This window comes from Ctenopharyngodon idella, chromosome 10 (genome assembly GCF_019924925.1).
Source record: "Ctenopharyngodon idella isolate HZGC_01 chromosome 10, HZGC01, whole genome shotgun sequence".
In the NCBI taxonomy this organism is placed as follows: domain Eukaryota; kingdom Metazoa; phylum Chordata; class Actinopteri; order Cypriniformes; family Xenocyprididae; genus Ctenopharyngodon; species Ctenopharyngodon idella.
This window is the reverse complement of record NC_067229.1, coordinates 8900251-8920535: the sequence shown is the minus strand read 5'-3', so window position 1 is coordinate 8920535 and position 20285 is coordinate 8900251. Positions and strand designations below refer to the sequence as shown.

General features: G+C 35.4%; 1 protein-coding gene across 1 annotated transcript in view; it reads left to right on the top strand.

Moving 5' to 3' along the window:
* Positions 1–8054: 8054 nt before the first annotated feature.
* b3galt2 (UDP-Gal:betaGlcNAc beta 1,3-galactosyltransferase, polypeptide 2) overlaps positions 8055–20285 on the top strand; it is a 37922-nt gene continuing 25691 nt past the window's right edge. Inside the window, exon 1 of the mRNA XM_051910615.1 lies at positions 8055–8177. The gene's annotated coding sequence lies outside the window, so the exon portion shown is untranslated. The remainder of the gene's footprint in view (positions 8178–20285) is intronic.

Here is a 20285-nt window from a genome sequence, read left to right as displayed (position 1 = left end):
TTTTTATTGAGCACAAACATCTCTCTGGTGAGACAAGATGATTTTCCAGCTGCTCTAAAGCTCAGTTTCTCGATCGAACTGATAAATATAAAGGAGTTAATTTCGGTCACTGAAAGCAAGGGTGATGAAATCTTTACGATGAATGGCCGCTTTAACAGAATTATACTGAGCTGATGTCAGCAATCAACAAAACAGAACCATTACATCACTTTTATGAGTCAGCAGTCACAGAAATCCCTTTCCTGAACTCAAAGGCTGTGATTAATAAAGCTTCGGCTAAATTTCCTCAGGGAGCAATTGAACAGAGGAAATTTCAAGGAAAATTAACAACAGAAGTCCGTTGCACTAAGATGAGAATTCATTAGAGGAAAAAATGCACTGATAAAATTATTTAGGGTTGAAATTTACAATGATTATGGCATTTTAATTTATATGGTAATATTTTAATAATATTAACTTATTAATATATTAATAACTATGAGTTTAAATTTACTGATAAATGGGTAACACTTTACAATAAGGTTTCATTAGTTAACATTAGTTGACTACTTTAGTTAACACGAACTAAGAATTAACAATACTTATAAAGCATTTATTAATCTTAATGTTAATTTCAGCATTATTAAAATCAAATGTATTTGTTAGCATTAGTTAATGCAAACAAAGAACAACTGTATTTAACATTAACAAAGATGAATAAATACTGTATGTATTGCTCATTGTTAGTTCATGTTAATTAATACATTACTAATGTTAACAAATGAGATCTTATTGTAAAATGCACTCAAATAAAGAAATGTAAAGATATTACATTATTGTAGGTGCAGATGAAAGTATTGAATAGATGTTAAAAAATGGCTTTAGTAGCTTGCATTCCATCCAGGAGTTTTTAATGACAATTTTATATTTTATGGCTGTTTTCAAATGAATATGAAATATGTAAAGCCATAAATTACTTTTATGTTCTGTATAGCTCTGCTATGCTGCAGAAATGCTGTCAGTGTGAAAACACAATGTGAACCTGATGTTACAGTTACACTGTTAATGTGTGCAGAGTGAAAATGGCCTTAATTGTTAAGGTAAGAAGACCTATGTCATTTTATTCTTACTTTGAGAAATGGAAGTATGTCTCTCTTTCTGTAAAGAAGATTAATTTTCCCTTTTATCAGCTGTGTGTGGCCATGAATATTTCCCTGTGAGTTTGTAATATTAAAATTACTGTAAAAAGCTACATGGAGATTCTTGGACACTTGGCACTTTATCCAAAGTACTGTAGCATTAAAAACACTGCATTGTTTTAATCATCTTCTTGATCTGTCTGTTAGCTCAATATAATAAATAATATGGCTGTCTAAACCTTCAGAGGTACAGTAGCAACCAAGGAAATCTTGTATAGCTACCTTAGCTATCTGTTAGCATCAAATATCTGTAGAAAGCTAACATTAGCATCAAGAATGTCAAAAATATTCATATAAAGCTAACGTTAGCATCAAGGAGGTCTATAATACCCGGAGAAACTGGTCTGTTAGTGTCAAGCGGACGATAATACTCGTAGCTAGAAAGCTAATGTTAGCATCAGTGAGGTCTAAAATACCTTGGAAAAGCTATCCGTTTGCATCAAAGATGTGTGTGATACCTGGAGAAAGTCTGTTATCAAGTAATATTCCTCAAAAAAGCTACAGTAATTAGTTAGCATCAAATACCCGAGGATGCTAATGTTTGCATCAAGGATGTCTATTCTCATAGAAAGATTGGTAACATTAGCATCAAGGAGGTCTATAATACATGAAAAAAGCTAGCAAATGTTAGCATCATGGTGGTGTATTAAACCTCAAGAAAACTATTAGTTAACATCGACGAGGTGTATAACACCTCATGAAAGTTCATTTGTTAAAATCAAATACCCGAGAAAGCTATTGTTAGCATCAGTGAGGTCTATAATACCTTGGAAAAGCTATCCGTTTGCATCAAAGATGTGTATGATACCTGGAGAAAGTTATATTATATTCCTATATTAGTAATATTATTCCTCAAGAAAGCTACAGTAATTAGTTAGCATCAAATACCCGAGGATGCTAATGTTTGCATCAAGGATGTCTATTCTCGTAGAAAGACTGGTAACATTAGCATCAAGGAGGTCTATAATACCTAAAAAAAAAAAAAAAAAAAAAGCTAGCAAAAGTTAGCATCATGGTGGTGTATTAAACCTCAAGAAAACTATTGGTTAGCATTGACAAGGTGTATAACACATCATGAAATTTAATTTGTTCAAATCAAATACCTTTAATTAGCATTCCCATTCATCTCAATAGCAGCTGCTCACATTTCTGTTGTTTTGACCTCTACCAGTAGGGGCTAACTGGACCATGCTAACCAGCCAAACCTTTCTGCTCTCTTAAATGAATTTGAGTAATTTTCCAGTGATTGTAGTATGAATATGTTAATGCATTCAATTCAAATTCTCAAACTATAACAGCTCCCATGCGATGGGCAGCAGTCAGGCAGTTCATCCCTGTTCATTTACGTATTTATTTGATTATGTGCAATGAAGCACATCTGCAGAGGATTACGTGTCGGAAGACGCTAAATGAAAGGAGATATTTGCCTCTTAAATTACTCTCACATTATCTGAGGTCTTATTTTCAGATTTAGTGAACCATAGAACTGAGGACCCATGGCCTTGAGGTTAAGCTTCAGTTTCTTTCTTCCTACCAACACCAGAAATATATAGGCACACTTAGAATAGCAAAATATGTGGGAGAGAAATGGTATGGTGTGAAAATATTGTACTGCAATAGGTAGCACTTTGATGTTAATACTGAATCAAACCCGGTTACAGTAGCACATCATTTATAACTGAAAAGGTTTAATAACAGTATTTGGTTATAGTTACACTTGAAATGGTTACAAATAGATTTATAAGATGATGAAACAGTTAATTGTAACCAGCATGATTGTAGAATGTTAAAGAGTAAGTTCATAAAGGAAAAGAGAGAAAGAGAGATGCCATTTAGGATGAGTCTGGCTTATGGCCTTTAACCCAGATGACCAGCACCGCCAGAGCTCTTTTTAACAGTTAACCCCTTAAGCCCTGAAGGCATTTTCAGAGTTGTTTTTTTTTTCTGAGTGACATACAAAAAGTAAAGACTCGTAACTTCAAAACTATAGCAAGGAGAGTCAAAAGGTTGGTATCGTTTGAAAGAACTCATTTCAATCGGGAGCATCCACTGTAAGTAATGATGTGCCATTTTCTAAGATCTATACATGTTTCATGAAGATATATGTGAAGATGCCACGTGAAAGCTGCATCTGATTTTAGTTAGCGTCTGTGTGCCTGTGTGGTTTTTTGTGCCGTAATTCCATGAGGAATATCTCCAGATCAACTTATTGGATTATGTTGATTCTCATTTTAATCATAAGAATCTGTTGTAAATAATGATGTGCAAATTTCCACAATCGGAGCATGTTTAATGAAGTTATGAGCAAAAACGTGACATAAATGCAGCATCAGTATATTATTTACATATGGGTCTTGCGTGGCTTCACGTACAAAAGCTCACTCAAGTTTAGTCAAAGCCCAAAACAATTATACTTTTTGTATTCTACTCCATGAGACCTTTCAAATGACATATGACACATGATTATCTGAGCTGTATGATGTTTTTGACACATTGCAGTACATGGTACAAAAAAAATTTAATAAATTATGAAAGCATTTTTTTTTTTTTTTCAGCAAATAACTCAGCACTACTTAGGAGTTAATCAAATTGGCTACATTCATTGTAAAGTTCAGACTCTAAGCTTTCAAATGATACCTATTTTGTGTTGATCAAGGCAGTAGTTTAAAAAAAAAAATTATTATTAATTTTTGTAGCTAGGTGGCGCCTGCGGGCGGTACACTCCGGTTTAGCGGAATGACTCAGCACTCATTAAGTGTTGAACAAAATAGTTGGATGCATTAAAAAGCTTTAAAATGATACCTATTTTGTGTAATTTTTTCTTCGGGCTTAAGGGGTTAAGGTCCGATATACTTCAAGTGAAATCGAAGAATGAACTGGTTTGACGAAATCAGTTCGAACAAAATCAGGCCAAAATGAAGTTCGTCTGGAGTTTGAAACAGCTTGCCAAAGTGAACTTTCCGGAAAAGTTTTCTTCATCCGGTAAGTACCTTCGAACTACCATTAATCCGTGGCGATTACGAAATAGGTAGGTGTGGCTCTTAGGCTCCGCCTTCTTTGATGTGGAAATCTTCTCCAGTTAATTTCTTCTGTTCAGTCCATTGAGGTCTGACATCCATGAGAAAAAAACATAAACACAACTAGAGAGCCTTTCTGCACCTGCGTGTAAAGAAATAACCGTCTATATCAGCAGGTATCGATAGTCTATATTTGTCATTCAAAAATGGAAACCAAAACTAATAATGTAAAGCAGTGCTTGCTTACCATTTTGAATATCAGTCATGCTGATCACTTTCTTCATTCCAGGTGGCTCATGTTGTTGTGAAAATAACACTGGAATGACATAAAATTAGAACAGCCTTCTGTCTGTGCCATCTTGACTTCTTTGCTCGCTTTCATCAAATTTTATTCTTGTGCACTGACTCGTTCGCTGAACAGCCAATCAGAGTGATCTCTCTCGCCGAAGGACGCAGATTCAACATGCTCAATAGGCCAGAATTTCCCCAAAGGGGTCCAACTTGTGGCGACATGGGCCGACCGACCTTCGGCTTGGTGTGTCAGGGCTTTTAGGAAGCACAAATGGCCTTTTTGGTAAGGAAAACGAGGTTGGAACAGGAAAGCAAATGTCTTATCGTTAATACGTGCCTATAGAAATCTGTAACCCTTTATTATGATTGTATTATTGTATGCCTGTTATCAACCTTCGAAAAAAAGGAAAGCAAAAAAAAAGGAAAGCAAATGTCTTTGTTGATTTTCAACCGTGCACAATGTAAGTGATGTCGCTTATTATACAGGCACACATTTAGAAATCTACCACTTGTAATTCAATCACAAATGGTAAGTCCTTTGAGAAGGATGTTACTACCAGATGTAAACAGTCATGGAGCACTTTCGGGTGATGCAAGTTCAAGTCTGGCTCATGTTACTTCCTGATGCTGTTCCCTGCTGAATGAATAAAAAAATGGCCAAAAATAAGATTTTTTTTTCTTTTCCAAGTAAGAGATAGAGAAAGCGAGAAGGAGGATGTCCACACCTCCTGCCGAGAGCCTTGTTGTGTGCCAATACTATGAAGGAAGCACACTGAGATCTCTCAGCGGGGACTACGCACACACTTTCTGATTGCCTTGTAACTCTGCACATTAGAGAAATAGGCCCATACTTTTACTGAGACAGTATCCAGCTTAAGGTACTTATTACTCAGATGAATCACCGCAAAGAAGACTTTCCAGGAAGCTAATATCTAGTCATTAACATACGTCTGCAAGTGAAAAAGATTTTAAAGCCGACTGCAGTGTCTCCATCCTTGACGGTGGATGTGGCTCCATATTGCAGAGGTGCCACTGAAGCATGAATTAACTGAAATGAGGGGCCTTGCTAAGGCACATTAGCTACCACCCCATTCCAATGGGATCATTTTGTTATCTTTGGTAGGTCCATTTTCCAGCATGCACTCAAGCAGAAACATTTCCTATTTGTTCATGACTACTTGCCAATCCATTTATCAGATTTTTTTCATTGGGGTCATGGTGGTGCTAATATCACATTCAGGGAATTATGTTAAAAATATATAATTGCAATATATCAGTACCATATTGATTATCTGCTGAGATTCTGTTTATCAGTATAGGTACTATATATATTATATTATATTTTTTTCCATAACTATACATATATAATGTACATAATGTACAGCAACTTGGAGAATTTAAAACAATATTTTAAGTGCTTTTAATTTTTAGATGTTTTATTTTTCATATATTTAGACAAATAGTATAGAAAAATATATAAAAATATATATTTCATACATTTTTTATATATTATTTTATAGTATATTAATATATATTAAATATATATTATATATATTATATATATTTATAACATTATATACATATATTTAGACAAATAATATAGAAAACTATACCATTTCATACAATTTTTATATATTATTTTATAGTATATTAATATATATTAAATAGACAGATAGACATTAATATATATTAAATGTTATATATTATATACATATATAATATATATTTATAATAATATATATAATACACATATATTAAGACAAATAATATACAAAAAATATACCATTTCATACAATTTTTATATATTTTATAGCATATTTATATTAAACAGACATATTATATATTAAATATATGTAATATACATATAATATTTATAATAATATATATTATATACACATTTAGTCAAATAATATAGAAAATATATACTATTTCATACAATTTTTATTTTATAGTATATTAATATATATCAAATAGACATTAATATATATTAAATATTATATATTAAACATATATTAAATATTAATATATATTAAATTGACTTTTTTTACAGCTGCCAGTCAATAAAGCATATTAGTGCATTAATATAGGATACAATGACTTCAAACATGACTCAGACGATCTGATTTTAGACCTGCAACTGCTGTATATGTTTTATAAACGTTGTTACGATATACACTAAAGTGATTTAAATGGTTTCTATAAAGCGAATGCTGTCGCATGAGACCACGTCAGATTATAGTGCAATAAACAAAATGAAGCTGGAAAAATCTCACAACAGACTGCCAGACTCACACTGTGACATGGCAGCAGTCGCCTGCAGCTAAATGGAAGAACTTCATTTGCCCTTAACACTGTGGGGAGGAATTAAGACAGAAAGAAAATCAATCTGGACTCTTGTCCTCTGCTAAGGACCAGAATACTCTTAACTGATATCTTGATTGTGTGACTGAATTGTGGGAGAATTACACAGGAAGGGCCAGGGTTTGTTTCAAAGCAGATTTGATTGTGACAGTATGTGGTTTGTTTAATCTTAGCACAAGTTTTTGCTCAATTTCGTGATCTGTGGCTCTGTTCCAATACGTCTACTGCATACATAGGCAGCTGCCTTTTAAGAAAGCATCCTAACTGAAATGTAACCGCATAAGTGACCGATTTAGTACACTTTATATACACTCAAAAAAGGGATTTTAGCTCAGTTAACTTAATAAAAATGAGCTTAAGCAACACAAATCTTTTTTCTTTTTCTTCTTTTTTTTACTTATTTGTCATTTGCACTAAATCTTATTACATCAAATGAAATTAAAATTGTAAAATGTTAAATTACCTTAATCCATTTGTTTGAGTAAATCTTGAAATAAATTGCTATTGTGTTTTTTAGTAAAGGAAAACCTGTAAGTGTTTAATATTCAGTTATGTTTGACATTTAACAGAGTTTCTGTTATGTTGATTTTTGTGGTTACCATTTTGCTGAGAGTAGAGCTTGTGGTTAGACTGTGGGTGGCTACTGGATGTTTTAAAGCAGTGCTTCTCAACCACGTACCTGAAGAGACTCGATTGCTTTATGTGATGAACAGATTGAATTTAGGCTTTTATTCACATATAAACATTGATCAGAGAACATAAACAGAAGCTTAACCGAAACTGCTTGACACATGAGAACAAACCTTTTGCTGAAGCTCAAACGTGCTGTGTAACACGAAAATGAACCTCATTGGTTCTCAAGCGTCAAGCGAACATGCTTGAGTTTCCGTTTACCACAACTGATGTGTGAGTTGATGAATGTTTATATGTGAATAAAAGCTTAAAGGGGTGATGACATGAGAAAGCAAATTTGCCTTGATCTTTTGTCATATAAGAGGTATTTGTACCATTAAAACTTCCTGTAAGTTTCATAGCTTAAGAGGTCCTCTGCATTATAAAAGAAGCATTTATTTAATCAAGCTCCAAATACGGCTCGTTGTGGATCCTATGGGGCAAGGTGACGTCACCTAGCACCAGTCGTTTGCATATGACCGCAAGACAACTACGCCTAATTTTACATCATTGCATCGTTGTCGCGCCCACAGGTGTTCAGTCGACGTGCAGCGAGTGGGTCTGAAGAAGTAGCTGTTTACAATAAGATTGCAGTGCCACACAGATGTGCCGTTCCTGGCTCAGTGGGCATTGCACCACAATTGCCACAAGTGCACCTGTAAGTGTTTATAGCGTTTTATTTGATATTACACCTTTTTATGTAGAATTGTCATTTTAAGGGTCTTTAATATTACTTTTTATCACCTGCTAATATAAACACCTTCTTATAAGCGGATTATGAAAATATGTCACCTCGTTTCTAGTACATGTGATAAAAAAGTACAATTTTGCCATATCGATGCTGCATCTTCAAATATGATGTGTTCTGACTAGAAGGCATTAATAATTAATGCATAGGCACACTGAACTCTTAAAGGGGAAATCCCCCTAAAACCAACTGTCTGAGTCAGAGGATGAGAAACAGGTGGGAAAAGGTCATAAATCACTAAATTTTTTAAGTTTTTCGTCCAAAAAACTATAGTAATATTATAATTGCACCTAAGGGAAAATAATAAAACAAACAAAAAACCTATGTCATGACCCCTTTAAATTAAAACTGTTCATCATATAAAATGATCCTGTCTCTTCAGAATATTTGGACTAAACCGCTCAATTTATATGGATTAGTTTTACAAACTCTTTTTGAAGTGTCAAAATTTCAGTTGCATAGGTTGTCAATAGAGGGATAGAAATCTATCAGATTTCATTAAATATATCTTTATTTGTGTTTCGAAGATAAACGAAAGTATTACGTGTTTGGACCGACATGTCGGTGAGTAATTAAAGACAGAATTTTCATTTTTGGGTGCACTAAACCTAGGTTGCATGTTGTTCTCGATATCTAGATATCACATAAAAAATGCTGGAAATAAACGCCAATATGTGCATAAATTCTAAAAATGCACATAAATTGTGCTCAATTTAGGTGGATACATTTTTTATTCGATAAGAAGACATAAAAAACATAAATGCATAAACTATGATGGATACACATTTACCAAATATGTATACCTCGATGTGCTCATGTGACTTTGCCTCAACAGTGGATATGATTGGATAACGATATGATTGGAACACGTCTTACACGATATGTGTTCCAAAATCCACTCAATGTATCAAACATGTTTTTGATATCCTCTGACTGGTTTGAATCATAGCCTGAAGCTAAAAAAAAATCTGTCTGTGCCCATCATACATGTGCGATTTTCTGTGAAATTTGTAAACTCTGACTCCCCAAAATCAGACTGGCGCAGACTTTCGGCAACTATTGTTGACTGATCTAGACTGCAAATCGGGGCAAAAATCTCCGCAAAAGTTGTATAGTGTATTCCAGCCTTAAGTTAGAACAACAAGCTTTTTTAGTGTAGGTGTCACATGACTTAAGCTACAGTACAATTGATTTCAGTACTTTGGAATTTAGCATGTTGCTAAGCTAATGCCACACTGCAATACTCAAATGCCTAAAAATACCAATATTGGATTTTTAAAAAAAGTCTATTCTGATTCAACTGTTATTATTATTGATGATTATTGGTTTTAAATTAATTTTAAGCATATTTGTAGACATTTTACCTGTATTTTCGACCAACATAGTGCTTTATGGGACTGCCTACTCCACGAAGAATAAAAGCTGCATCATAAAAGAAGGTAACTTAGATAGCAGCATAATCATGCCTACGTTTTGGCATAGACCCCTGTGATACATTGCAATGCTGCCTATGTAGGCAGCTAACTTGGTTTTGGAACAGAGCCTATATCAAGTTTTTGGCCTTTCTGCCACTTTGAAGAGAGGGATCAGGAAATACTGTATCATGAGCTTGTATCACCCAAAAAAAGCATCAAGGCTCAGTGTGTCAGAGCATATGTGCTAATTAGACCATGACTCTAGGACATGATGTTATTTGACTTCCCAAAGCCACATTTCTCTTAAATACTTTCATGTAAACAAACCTGTGATGGCTGTATACTGCAAACATCACCGAACACTCAAGCAATTAGACTCAAAGTATAAATTTTTATGCTTTAAATATGGATTAAATGCCATAGTGCTGCACACAAGACAACTTCACAGGAAGCCTTTTAAGATTACAGCCTTTCAGTGATAAGAGAGTCATTACTGGCAAAGGAAAGGAGTTATTCTATCTTTCAAAAGTGAGATTGCACATGCTGTGTTATTTAACTTCAATGCAGAACCCCATCTAGTCCCGTTTATGATAAAATATTTTGCCGCATTAATTGAAATGTATGTTTTTACTTCACTATCAAAATAAGAGCTATGTAATAGGTGATATAGTTTCGCATCTGGATTCTTTTCAGATCTGAATTCTTCAATATCTTTAAAGGCAAACTTTTCTTCCTTTCTTTCTTGTTTTCTCAGTCTGACTCAATTTTGTTACAGCTACCATCCTCCTACAAGAAGCTTGTACAGTCTCTCTGAGCTATAAAACAGAGTAACAGCACAGAGGATTATCAAATTATGTAGAACGTTGCTTCCAGCCAGGACATTTGTCAGCCATCTGCTCTGCTTCTGAGCTGCTGTCTACATTTTACTGTCCATCCAAAAATAAGATCCAAAAACATACTGTATAACAGCGTGAACATTTGAAGTCTTTGTTTTTATTAACATGCCGTATATGTGCCTTCATTTTACTCTCAGCTGGTGCGGTATGTTATATCAATGCTTGATATAACAACCTGATTCAAGTGGAACAGAAGTTTTTGCATAAAAAGTCTTAATATTTGGTATTAAAATCACTTATAAATCATAACAGATAAAAATCATGAATGTTATTTATTTCAAAAAGAATATCAATCAGAGTAAATTGTTGTGTACCGCACTGAAAAAAAAAAATGGTGTTGGATTTATACTTTGAAACAATTTTCACTCAGAAATTTCTAGTAAATTTCGCAAATACTTGCCAAAAAAAAGTAACTCATGGAATTAAATTGGATCTTTTTAAGTAGAAAGACTGAAATAGTATATATATTTTTATTTTTATTTTTTTTTTTTTGTAAAACTTACTCCAATCATCTTTATTTACAAATTCAAAAAAAATTTCTTTTACATTGTTCACATTTTGCTGCATGTATTTATGGCCATATCGTGTACAATATGCATACTGTATAATGCAGGGACAGTCAGAGTACCATGGCAGTCAGGGTTGCCAGGTTTGCATAACAAATCCAGGGCAATTGCTATTGAAAACCCACCCAATTGCGGTCAGGGGGGTTCCCCAGTAAAAAGTCACATTTTGGGGGGTAAAAATCTCATTCTAGGGGAGGGTCGCCCAGTAAAAATCGCGTTCCGGGGGTCAAAATCACATTCTGGGGGGTGTCCCCTGGTAAAAATCATGTTCCGGGGGGAAAAAAATCTCATTCTAGGGGAGGGTGTCCCAGCAAAAATCGCATTCCAGGGGGTAATAATTTCATTCTCGGGAAGTAAAAATCACATTCCGGGTAGTTTCTCCCAGTACAAATAGTGTTCTTGGGGGTAAAAATCTTATTCAGGGGAGGGTCTCCCTGTAAAAATCATGTTCCGGGGGGAAAAAAATTTCATTCTAGGGTAGGGTGTCCCAGTAAAAATCATGTTCCGGGGGTAAAAATCTCATTCTAGGGGAGGGTGTCCCAGTAAAAATCGCATTCAGGGGGTAAAAATTGCATTCTGGGTAGGTTCTCCAAGTAAAAATAGTGTTCTGGGGGGTAAAAATCTTATTCAGGGGAGGGTCCCCCAGTCAAAATCATGTTCTGGGGGCAAAAATCTCATTCTAGGGAAGGGTCTCCCAGTATAAATCGCTTTCCAAAAATTGCATTCAGGGGGCTAAAAAGTGCATTCTGGGGGGGGATGTCCCCGGGGGGTAATCACATTCAACTTGCAGCTACAGTGCAAAAGTAGCCCAATTCCGTTAATTCACAGCATTTTTCGATATGCCTTATTCCTATGTTCTATATTGTAATGTACCTATTTACAGTTACATTTTGTACTGTCATTCCATCTGTAGCACTTCTTCTGAAAGGCGGTCGTTTTCATCTCATCTTAGGTTACCATGGCACTTATTAGGATACCCTCTGTTGCGCCCATTAAGGTTGGTGAAACAGAATTAAATCCCTGATAATGCACATCCGAGAACTTAAAGAGCCCCTCTCTTGCTCTCCTTCCATGCGTCACATGGTAGAACCCACTCAACCCATTTTAACAAAGCCTCAACTGTGTCACGTTTATGATCTGTACATCGTCAGATCCTCAAGGGGATCCTGTGGCGAACAGCCAGTGCACTTAAACAAATGCGGTTTGTTATTTCACAGCTGTCAGTTAGTATGCTGGGCTCTGACAAGTTTTCTTTGTTTCATATATCATTTCAGATATTTTCCAAAAGATAAATCAGCTTTACATGTTGTTCTGTGGAAATCTTGGTGTATAGGGAATTGTAATGGCATAATAGGCTTTGTGTGACAGCAGTTCTTGACATTGTGTTTATTTAAAGGGAGGAGGACTTCAAACCATATAGTCAACACACTCTCAGAAAATTTTAGATCCACCCTGAAAAATATATGAGTCAATGAAATGATGCTCTTTTTTCTGCATCTATTCATTTATACAAAAATACATTTAAAAAAAAAAAAATTCAATTACTATAATAGCTTAATGCAACTTTTTCATGATGAGCCTGTTTTTAACTTCTAAAATAAATTGATCTTGATTGAATTGAATTGATCTTGATATTACATTTTGAAATATATTTATATAAATAAATAAATAAAACATTTTTAAATCAGTGCTATTTTAGATTTATTTATTTTCTGTTATTGTATTTAATATTATTTTGAACAGGCTTTTATTTTTGTACTTTCAGTTTTCATTTTAATTTTGGTTTAAGTTTTGTTATGTGCTTTTGTCATTTTTTGTCATTATTAGGTTTGTTTTTGTTTAAAAATATATATTTATAATATAATAATATATTCTATTTAGATTTAATTTTATTTTAGATTTAGTCATTTTATTGCATGGACTTGGATTCAATGTAAGTTTCATTTAAGCTTTTTAAGTCTAAGTATTTCATTTAATATTTATGTTTCATTTTATTTCAGGTTTAGTACAATTAATGAAAAAGACAGTTTTAGTTAACAATAACACAAGGTCAACAAGTATCTTAAAATATCAGATATGATATGTACAAATGTCAAAATGACAAAAAAAAAAAATTTGATGTAAAATGTCACGCGGTATGACTCAAATACTTAATTCATAACATTCGTTTTTTTTTTTTTTTTTAAATATTGATTAAGATGTGTTCACTCATGTATTTAACGAGTAATCAAATCTGGTATTGCTTTTTAGTTAATGGTTACACCACATGACTTTTTTGTGAGTCATTAAAGGGGAGCTATTATGAACACAGAAGTGTGTCCACAGTGTGTGTAAACAACCAGCCTATAATGGTAAAAATCCACCCATTCCTTTTTTTATAATCCCCTATAAAACATCCAAATGAGCGGTTCCAGATTTCCCCCTACTCTTACGTAAACCCCCCCATGTCAGGTGACTATCTGCCCTATTAGCTTAGCTCCTCCCCTGAGTGAGCTGTACTCAGTCCACCATATTTATTTCCTCACCAGAGCATTTAACAGCAGCATTCAAGAAATGTATTCTTATTAAAGCTACTAAATTTATTAAAATTTATTCATTAAAATGTATTTATTTTCTAAATTTATTAAAGCTATTAAAAGTTATTTAATCAAAAGCAGAGAGTGATTTTCTGTTTTTCTTTTGTTGTTTGGTTCATATTAACAGCATATACAGCAGTAGGTACTGAATATTATGCTGCTGTCACTTTAATACACAGATTTTAAAAAAACACATGCGATTTCTTTCCCTGCTGTTTACATTTACAGACATAACCGACTGTGTTTGTGTGTTTCTGACATAATATTGTGTGTATTTGACAGTCTAAGTGCAATAAGACATGTAAGAGAAATCAGTTTAATACCGCCTGACATCCAGCTTTCTGTGCACGTGCTTCAGATGTGTGCGCTCAGAAAATGATAAATTAGAAGTATAAACTGATATAGCTATAAAACGCATGCAAATCATTTTTCATGATGATGAAGAACTGCAATGTCATATGAGCGTAGCTGTGATAGAGATGATAATCAAAACAAAACAGATGTTTTGTTGGTGTCCGAGGCATGAGCTGTACAGGCTCCGCCCTCTTCTGGAAAGAGGGGAGGGGAGCAGCAGCTCATTTGCATTTAAAGGGGACCTATTATGCCCCATTTTACAAGATGTAAAATAAGTTTCTGATGACCCCAGAGTGTGTATATGAAGTTTTAGCTCAAAATACCCCACAGATATTTTAGCATGTTAAAATTGCCTCTTTTTGGGGTTGAGCAAAAACGCGCTGTTTCAGTGTGTGCCCTTTAAATGCAAATGAGCTGCTGCACTCAGCCTGAGAGAGCGGAGCTTCACGAGCTCATTCTCTGGTGCAAGGAGTCAGTCAGGACGCACTATAATGTCATAAACTGCGAATATATGCTGCATGGAGATAGAACAGGTATAGTTTAGTTCAATTATGGTTATAACTTATATTGTCTTCTTGTTTTTATCCACTATATTACTACAAGCCTGTTGTACCAGATCCCGTTCGACTTTACCAATGAGTTTTATGACGTTTATTGTACTTAACACAAAGAGCGTCCGTTTTCACTCTAATCACTGTAAAGCCGGGTGCACACTGTGCGATTTTGGCCACGATTTGGTCGTCTGAGACAAAAAAAAATGAGAATCCTAAAAGATTCCTATAATCCTAGGCTAAAATCTGTAGTCTTTGATCACTAGTTTGACATGTTCACAGACAGCCGATTAATGACAGTTGCGATCAAATTTTACCTCAGACGAAATTCTGGCAGTGTCAGAAGATTTGGCACACAGTCCTGCGGTGTGACTTCTCCTATGACAAATGTCAAATTGTCTTCGTTTTTCAAGACAAGCCGTGATCAAAATTAACGCTAGATGTGTCTTTATTAGCCACCATTTCAGTCCCGCGTGTAATGCAGCTCACTGTCACCGAATGTGTGTGGGTTGAATATGTAAAACCCCGGACAAGTTTTCATGTGCGCGTCCATTTTTAACACGTCTTGACTGTCGTACAGTCCGACATAAATAACGGCTGAGATCCCACAGTGTGACATGAGGATCATGCTCGTACAGTCTGACAAGCAACCATCGTAAAGGACTATAATAAATCGCACAGTGTGCGCCCGACTTAAGAGCTTAATAAAACAGTGCAAGTGTGCATTAAAATATTATCCATAAACTCTCTCTCTCTCTTGCATTATCATCAACATACACAGTGAAGTACACAAAAACACTCGTTACAACTAACAACAAATATAAAGACCTTATGCCTTTTCGGGTGGTGCTTAATAAACTGGTAAACTTTATATCCGTAAATCAACTCCGATGAACTGTAATAAAGTGCTCTCAGCTTCATTACTGCCGTATCCAGTATCACTCTGGAGACTGTAAACTGGATTATGAACAGTTTGTACTGATCTATCCTTGAGTAACAACTTTTTAGCACAACCTCTGTTTTGTATTGTCCCTTTGTATTGACATTCTTTCACAAAGCAGTCCGGTGTGAAATGATTCGCGCAGACATAAACGAATTTCAGTAGAGTTGAGGGAGCATTTTCTTTGAAAACATAATGAATCCACCTCATCTTCAGCAGCTCAGATTTAGGGAGTAAATGGAGAGAGCTATGTGGATGAATCCATCCAGCTACAGAACACCTAAAATGCTTGGGAGACGTTCTCGTCAGTGCAGCAATGGCAGACTGTATAACTAGCTGTGAACTCGCTCAGGGCGGTTCTATGTTAAAACGGCAGTGTCTGTCAACATTCGTGGGCGGGGCCTGTGGCTAATGTGATGTCATACTGCCAGGGATCTGGAAACGGCTTGTTCTGAGACACTGCTTATGATTTATGGGGATTAAAAAAAAGGAGTGGTTGGACTTTTATCATTATAGGGTGGTTGTGTACACACACTGACAACACACATTTATGTCCTAACCCTAACACCATGCAAAATTAATTTTGCATAATAGGTCCCCTTTAAAGATACAGGCACAAAAACAGCATGTTTTTCCTTCCACTCAAAAATGGGCACTTACAACAATAGTATAAAGTATAAAAAATGATCTGTGGGATATAATAGGTCCCCTTTAAATTAAAATTGTCTTGAAAATGGTGCAAATGTTTTTCAAAATCAAATGAAACCACCAAGTACATTTCTAAGAACTTGGCTGCCACGGATTGGCTGAGAATGAAGATATGGAACATTGCAGTGGAAGAAAACAGAAGGCAGGAAATCACGAATACAAACTAATTTCTTGAAAATGAAACCACAGATTGTGACATAGATTTTTTTCTTTATCATGGACGTTCAATAATGTCATTGAGCCATAAGCTCTCACAGTCATTAGCGGTAAACTTGCATAGCACTGTCTCAAAATTAATTGTTCTTATTTTCCATTGGTTGCCATAGTGGTTTTCATAGCGGTGGCATGTTTCTGTTTGAGGAGCCAAATGAGTGACATTGTTAGAGGCTGATAAAACAGGCAAACACACCGGTTCATTATCACGCAGGATAGAAGGGCAGTGGTGCAGGATAAACTGGATGAGAGGGCAGTGGTGCAGGAAGGAAGGGCAGAAGCAACACACACACACACACTTCAAACATCAAGAGTTCTGACTTTTCACCCACGATACACACCAAAGGGCCTCCGGTCTGCTGTCATGAATTGGTATTTGCTGGGCTGTGGAAATTCGTCCCAGTCGTTATTTGAGATGGCATACTCAAATGTGAAATTCCGCTTCGCATAATATCTGGCCTGAGATGAAAAATGCAAACATTTCTAGAGTTTTCTGACAATTTCACAATTGGGTCACAGCCGATGTGTAATTTAGTGAATCGTTCTCAGCACGACCCAAAATACTCTGAACCCTTCAGGAATTCTGACACACATTCCTCAGGAGTATAAATGGAAAACCCCAGAGGAAAAGAAAATGTGCAGAGCTTGCAAAGAGCGTGCTATTTATGGTGTTTGTATTGAAACCGGCTGAACAGTCAGGATTTTTTCATTGAATATTTGCTATTTTTGGTTAACATAATTTGGGGTAGTTCAAAGGAGACATGAAAATGCCGGTAGCTGGAGAAACATGTTAAGTGAGAAACATCATGATATGGTGACACCATAATGATGTTATGACAATCTTTGGTTACACATTATTTTAAGGTGTTATTGTTACACTGTAATTATACATTTAAGTACTGAGTAATATTAAGTAACTACATGTAGTTACTTTAGCATTATGATTAGGGTTTGGTTTGGTTTGGTTTAGGGTTAGTTGCATGTAATTATGAAAGATAGTCATTGTTTACTCACCCTTATGGCGACTTTTATTTTTTCATGGATCACTAAAGGGGAAGACTCTGTTGAGCACCAAAAATTACAAATAAGCACCATAATAAAAGTTATTTATATGTCCCATATGAGTCAATTTAGAATATACTTTCATGTCCATTCATTAAAGGGTTAGTCATTAAAATGAAAATTCAGTCATTAAGTACTCACCCTCATGTCGTTCCAAACCCGTAAGACCTTTGTTCATCTTCAGAACACAAATTAAGATATTTTTGATGAAATTCGTGAGCTATCTGGCCTCCGATAGACTGCAACACAATTGCCTCTTTCAAGTCCCAGAAAGGGAGTAAAGACATTCTTAAAACAGTCCACGTGACTACAGTGGTTCAACCTTAATGTTATGAAGCGACAAGAATACTTTTTGTGCGTAAAAAATCTAACAAAAATAACAAAATTATTCAGCAATTTCTTCTCTTCCATGTCAGTCTCCAAAACTGTTGACGTAGTAAACACAGTGCAGTGCTTCCGGGTTCTACGTCAGTTAAGTTTCTAAAATATTTATTTTTCTCATTTCAGCAAAAGTTTCTCACAGCACCATGTGACCAGCATCGTATGATGTTATTTGTCTTCTGTTGTGGACATTTTGAACACATTATTGTTTAGAGTCCTGTCATTTTTTCCCCCCAATATTTTAACTACAGTAATCTGTTGTCACAAAGGTCTGTGCGGGATGGATTTTTCAATGCTGCTCCCAAAAGATTCTGTTCCGTTCCAGCCAAAAAAAAAAAAAAAGCCATATCACCCTGTAGCCCAAGACTGCCCACTGAAGCTAAGCAGGATTGAGCCTGGTCAGTACCTGGATGGGAGACCTCCTGGGAAATTAGGTTGCTGCTGGAAGAGGTATTAGTGAGGCCAGCAGGGGGTGCTCATCCTGTGGTCTGTGTGGGTCTTAACACCCCAGTGTAGTGATGGGGACACTATACCGTAACAAGCACAGTCCTTCGGATGAGACGTTAAACCGAAGTCCTGACTCTCTGTGGTCATTAAAAATCCCAGGATGTACTTCAAAAAAAGAGTAGGGATGTAACCCTGGCATCCTGGCTAAATTTGCCCATTGGCCTCTGTCCATCATCATGGCCTCCTAATCTTCCCCATATACTGATTGGCTTCATCACTCTGTGTCCTTTCCACCAATAAGCTGGTTTGGCTGCCGCAATATGGATGCTGTCGCATCATCTAGATGGATGCTGCACATTGGTGGTGGTTGAGGAGGATCCACCTTCCATGTAAAGCGCTTTGAGTGCTGAGAAAAGCGCTATATAAACAGTGTTGGGGAAAGTTACTTTTAAAAGTAATGCATTACAATATTGCGTTACTCCCTAAAAAAGTAACTAATTGCATTAGTTACTTTTTATGAAAAGTAATGCATTACATTAATTTTGCGTTACTTTTTCTCACCTAGGCTGGGGTTGCTTGTTTTGGTATTTTTTTAATAATACCAAAAAAAGTTATATTTTTGGCAAATCTAAAGGCCCTTTCACACCAAAAGTGAAATGAGGCTCAGGCTGAAGGAAATGCATATTTATGCCTGTTGTCACGATCACCAGTGAAAGTGCCCATCATTGCCACCAGAGGGCACTCCATCCTGGCATGATCCAATTCAAGCATATTAGTATGATTGAATTGGATCATTGAAGGTCAGCAGCAAAGTCATTGGTTAATAAAGTGAGATTAAATACATAAAGTATATTTGTGTAATTTAATATATTTCATTTTTACAGGCTGCAAGTGAGATCAGTAAACGCATGTTCACATTTAATCTAGAACTACAATATATGGAGCCCCACACATGACATGCAAGAAAAAAAATTAAATCGTGCGCACGATTTACTAATTCGTTCCCTCGATTTACTAAATCATGCGCACGATTTACAAATTCGTTAGCTTGATTTACTAAATCGTGCTCACGATTTACTATTTCGTTCCTTCGATTTATAAATCATGCGCATGATTTATAAATCGAGGGAACGAAATAGTAAATCGTGCGCACGTTTTAGTAAATCGAGGGAACGAAATAAAAAAATCGTGCGCACGTTTTAGTAAATCGAGGGAACGAATTAATAAATCGTGCGCACGATTTAGCCTATTATTTTTTTCCTGCATGTCACGTCCGGGGCTTCGTAACAATAACCATCATATTCGCACAGCGCACACAACACCTCTGCACTTACTCACGATTTCTCTCAACATGGGGACAGAGCTGTCAGTCAATAAATGTGAAAAACTAACTTGCGTTACTTATTTGAAAAAGTAACTTAGATATTTTGTTGTAAATTAAAAAATAATGCGTTACTGTACTAGTTACTTGAAAAAAGTAATCTGATTACATAACTCAAGTTACTTGCAATGCATTACCACCACACTGTATGTAAATGTAACGGATTATTATATTGTTATTACATTAATTTACCATCAACTTTGAGAATATTTTTATGGTTTGCAATATTTTTTTTAACCTGATCAAGAAAATAACATGACAAGGCCTGTGACTAAAATTACTAGTCAAAAACTACTGTAGTCAAACTATGTTAAATCACATGAGCACTTCTGGATGTAAACACAAATGGGATGTGAGATTACTAAATACAGCACATGGACTACTTTTATGGTGCTTTAAAGGTGCCTTTTTAGAGGTCACCAATAGCGTCCAGCCTAATTTACTTTCATTGTATGTAAAAGAGCTGCCAGGACATTCTGCTGAACATCTCCTTTTGTGTTCCATGGAAGAAATAAAGTCATACTGGTT